We start from the raw sequence: 5,710 nt of genomic DNA, 5'->3' as shown, positions 1-5,710 counted from the left end.
ATATTCTCCGACTAAAGGAACTTAAAAAATGAGTTTTTGTTTCAAAAGGGAATCTTTCGACCCATAAAATATAACTACGCTCGGGTCGAATTGATTTCATAACAAAAAAGGATATTTACAATTTGTAATTATGATGGTTCCGATTAATCTTTTCTAAATGCGATATTTACATTTAGCTAATGTTATTATTATTATTTATTGTTTATTACTTTCTTTTAACTTTATTGTTTTATGCTTTATTTTGTAAAACGGAATCCAATATACGAGTATCGTATAGGTAGAATAAAAACAGTCATATCATACACATGCTGCTATACTACTTTTCAAACACCACTACACCTTAAATATGTTATCACTAACAAAAATGAATATTGCAACATTTTTAAGCAATATATTATAGCATTCTTAAAGATATAAAGAGCTTGGAAGAGCGATATAAGAAGTATAGTGGATAGTACAGTCAGTCTTAGAAGAGAATTTTCCTCTTTATGAAAAGGTTTCGTAGTTTAAACACAGTCCAATTGAAAATCTATGAAAATTATAGATTTGAAACTGTTAGAGAAGAACCTATGTTGCTATTAAATAATTGTGTTTGCTCGCAAACGAAATAAACCGACTTCAATTACATCGAGAAGTAATATAACGTAAGTAGGCGAAAAATAGTCAAGTATATCCGCGTTATCAAAGATCACTCAAAAAGTACTAATTATTTCTTTATTAAATTTAAACGAGACTCTAAAACAAGCAAATCAAAAAGATTCATTGAAATCGGTCCACCAGCTCAGTCCACCCAGGACAGTAAAGGGGATATTTATAACTAGAACAAAACAAATGGGGACATTATATTAAAATTTCTATGCAAAAGGGAATATTTAATTTTTTGTAAATTTTGTACCTCTAAATTAGAAAGTCAATTTTTTTTAATCTTATTAAATAGTACCTACATAGCTAAGCAGTCTTTATGTAGATCTCTGTGTCTTGTCTTAGACGGTTTTTTCATTTTCCGAAAAAAATAAAATAAAGTGTAGATATCCTTAAGAATCGATTTTCATATAAGGCTCCCCCCCTCCCCATGAAAAAACTATTAGCATTAAAATCTACTGAACGAATGGCCTCGTTACGTTTCTCGTAAAGCCATCCCCCCAATCGGGTTCCGATAGCTTTATCTTATTCGTTTATTTACCATTTGATATGGTATTAATCTTTTTCTTTTAGAGTAGTTAGTACCTAGGCCTTTTTGTGCATATTTAGACAGTCGATCTGAAGGAGTAAACACCAGTTGTGCGACGGAGCCACTTTTTTTTTTCATAGAGTGCTTAAAACTAACTCGATCACCCAGTACGGCTACATCTGACTTAAGAAACGTTTTCATTCTAAGTCCGTATATCTATCTACCAGATAGACATAGCAACTACCAGGATTGTAGATTATTGTAAGAGGTTTATTTGAGACTGGGAGAGTTCATCATCCTCATCCTGATCTCACCGTTATCTATTACTAAATTATACTACACTGTCAAATTAATCAATGTTACAAAACTAAGAAGATATTTTAGTTATATTCTTAGATAAACTGTACACTGAAACAAAACATTAACTAAGAACTTTTTATGTTATTCGTAGGAGTAAACATGGCGACAAAAAATAAATATCAAAAACGCTCCAACAACACAAAGAGCAAAACATTTCATCTTTTCTTTCAGATCTTCTGTAGCTGCAGCTTATCAGGCTTCACATAAATAGTTAAAATGGCAGAACATAGTTAAGCGAGTTGATCTACTTCAAAAAAAAACCTCTAAGAAAAAATACTTTTGAATGATGCATTTTTCGATGACAAAATATAGTATACTAGCGACCCGCCCCGACTTCGCATGATTGCTAAATCTATCAGTGTTCCTCTACTATAATATGCATATATTATACATATAAATATAGTTTGTGTGTTTATATATGTCCGTAGTGTGTATATATATATAACGTCTATATGGTAAACATATATATATATATATATATATATATATATATATATATATATATATATATATATGTTTACTACCTTATTGTTACCGCCTACAATATTTTCGGTTTGGCCTAAAGGTTTACTGGGAGAGAATGCCACTAGGCATTAAGTCCGCCTTTTGTTACAACTGTTTATATTGTTGGGCAAAAATGTATATAAATACATAAACAAATCTTCCTCTGAAATCACTCTATTTACTAAAGAAAACCGCATCAAAATCCGTTGCGTAGTTTTAAAGATCTACATACAGCGAGAAGCGACTTTGTTTTAAACTATGTAATGATGTGATATCATCTTAGTTATTTGATCAGCTAGTAGATGAACTATCATAGCAAAAATTGACGTACACAGGGACAGCAAAAAGTTATAAAAAAAGGTACCTTAGCAAATTTCAACCACACATAATTATGTGAAAGTTGGTTGTGAATTTAAATAGTGAGATAAGGAAACGTTGTGGTCTGAAAGAAGATGTAGTGACGAAAATTGAGAAAGGTATGCCCAGATGGTTTGGTCATGTCGAGAGAATGAGTGAAGAACGATTGACGAAAAAAGTGTATAAGGCGAGTTTGGATGGAAGGGTTGGAAGGGGTAGATCTAGGCGGACGTTCCGAGACCAAATAAGGGACATCTTGAAAATAGGCCAGGTCAAGAGTACCCTAAACCGAAGAGCATGTATGAAGTATGTATGAAGGGAATAATGAAAGTGGACGAAGCGAAAGAAGTATGTAAGGATCGTAGCAAGTGGAAAGAAGTGGTCTCTGCCTACCCCTACGGGATAGAGGCGTAATTATATGTATGTAGGTACATAAATATATATACAAATTAATTTTTTATTCTGTTGTCTGGATGGACCACCTTTTTTTATAAATTTCATTGCCTTAATTTCGCCATATCTTTATTAGAATAACCATCGGTTTTATTTCATTTCAATATTACAAAAGAATATGACAGATTTTTCGCAAAAGAAAAAGTAAGATTATTCATAATTTTGCAACAAAAAGAGAGCTTAAAACATTTATTTACAAACACTTATGGCGGGGTAGTATAAAAAATTTCAATAGGATTATTTTTTCTTCTAGTAGCTTAGGTATCGAATTAAAATCTATACGTCTATACAAATAAATACAGTGCCCCCTGCCATAACTGAAAGCCATTAAGCCCAAGAATAATAAAGAAAACGTCCAGCGCTTTTTTTCACATTTAACCTTTGCACTTTAAGGTATTTTTTTTTCTGCTAATTTATCAATTTTATCTCTTTTCATTTTATACAGTCCTTGTAGCACTGTAAATTTTTTCCATAATGTATACATATATCTGTATATTATGGGAAAATTTTATCGAAAAAATAATAATAATTCTTGATCATAATAATTACTATGTACTTTTTAGTTAAGTTTTTATTATTGATAAGTTTATTATGCATATTGTTCGAAACATAAACCAAATGTCCCTTTTCCTCACTTCTAATACGCATGCGTACATCTGTAAGCCCCTCCTACGTATTTTAGCATCTGTGTTCTATTGAGTAGATACACTCCGCCCTCTTTGTCCTTCTTTACTTTCTCGTCTATCTCTTATTTGATCATATGTTCCTGTTAACTCGAGGTTCTATCTACCTGTTACGCCATGGTCAGCACCAGCTTGTGCTTATGACTGTAAATCTCATACTTTCAACTTTTCTATTTTCTCGTAAATTTTACTGCACTAGCTACGTTACATTAAAGTTGTTACTTTACAGGACACAAGATGGCGCTGTCATATTTAAACAAGATAGTACTCCAAGTACCTTATGTTTTTCTGGTAGCAAACACTGATATTGTTAGCGAGGGATTGAGTACAGAGTAGATAGAGTACAGAGATAGATTTTTTAGTTTCATAAATAAATTATGCAATTCTGGTCCATGTACGAAGATCTGCCTGTTAAACTTCACTGTAAAAAATCCTAATTAATTTTTCGTATCAGATCTAAAAGCCTAGTTTGAGTATATGTGGATAATAATCCCAGATTTTATAGTCAAACTAGTTGACCCCGCAAACTTTGTTTTGCCATATATGTTATTAACTCCCTTAAACGTTTGCCCTATATGTTATCCCCCCCTCTTATAACTTAGGGGTATGAAAAATAGAAATTGACCGATTCTCAAATCTACCCGATATGCACGCAAAATTTCATAAAAATCGGTCCAGCCGTTTCGGAGAAGTATTGTAACTAACATTGTGATACGAGAATTTTATGTATAAGATACTTACATTGATTATCGATTCAGCCTGTAGAGTAACGATCGCTACCAATTATCTATGATAACAACCGAGATAGTTCGTCGCGCTTTCCGAAACATGGTAAGGAATCCCATAAGGACAAACACTTGGTGTCTGACAAAAAATCTGACCAAAAACAAATATTTGTACAAATACTGTATTATATCCACACCAAACGGGAACCGAACCCGGTCCCACTGGTGTTTTGGCGGTATAACTAGAGTAGTTACCCGTGTGTATGTTAAGCAATTGTTAACTAAATTTATATAGATAGAATTATTCACGAGGAACGTTTATATGTATAATACATGCATAATATTGTAGAGAAACACTGACGATTCTGACGTATCCTTTGTTGTTCTTACTCTTGAATCACTATATTTACTAAAGAAAACCGCACGTAAAATCGGCTGCGTAGTTTCAAAGATCTAAGCAAGAGCAATCTACCTAAGACAGAGGGAGCGATTTGATGTAATAATTTAAATCTATCTCTGTACTCTATCTACACTGTACTCAATCCCTCACTATCAATATCTTGTTTTAAATACGACAGCACCATCTTGTGTCCTGTAAAGTAACCACTGTGAAGTAACGTAGCTAGTAGTAAAATTTATGAGAAAATAGAAAAATTTCAGTATGAGATTTACAGTCATAGCACAAGATGGTGCTACCAAGTATTATTATAATTTTTTACTTTAAGGTGTAACAGGTAGATAGAACCTCGAGATACCAGGAACATATGATCAAATAAGAGGTAGATGCCAAAACGAGACGTATTTTGTACAAACAAATAGCGCATGCGTAATATTGAAAACACTCTTAAGAGCTAGCGTGCACTACGACTTTTTCCCGCGCTATTATTTTATCGCAGAAATGCAACGTGTGAGTTAGTAAGACAGTGCGCGTACATGCGAGTGAAAATTCGCAGTGATTTTAAAATTGCGATTTCTCAAATTTTGATGCGACATCTCGCGACGCGATTGTCATGAAAATAAAATGCAGCGTATGAAATTGAATGATCCCGCGGGCACTGCGATAGTAAAATCTCGCACTCGACCCGGCCAGCGCTTCATTCGTGTTCCGTCTGTTCAACAGTAAACATCTCTGCACCTGCATCTACAATGAAGTCTCCATCTAACGTGGAACATTTGATAATCTTAGTAGAAAAAAGACTACCCTTGTGGAATAAGTATTCCAAAGAATCTAGTGGTAGGAGTTGCGTTTATGTCAGGAAGATATGTTAAATAGATGATATGTTAAAAGAATAATGATATTATAAACGCAGTAATAACCTAACACTCCTAAAAGTGAAATAATAACCGACGAAGTCAATCAATTTCAAGATATTAAAGTTGAATAAAATTTCTCGCCTCGTATGTCATATACAAAGTACATATGTAGTAAATAATAATAATTATAAATATAATTTTGC

This window comes from Melitaea cinxia, chromosome Z, assembly GCF_905220565.1.
Source record: "Melitaea cinxia chromosome Z, ilMelCinx1.1, whole genome shotgun sequence".
NCBI classification, from domain to species: Eukaryota; Metazoa; Arthropoda; class Insecta; order Lepidoptera; family Nymphalidae; genus Melitaea; species Melitaea cinxia.
Note: the sequence above shows the minus strand (reverse complement) of the source record.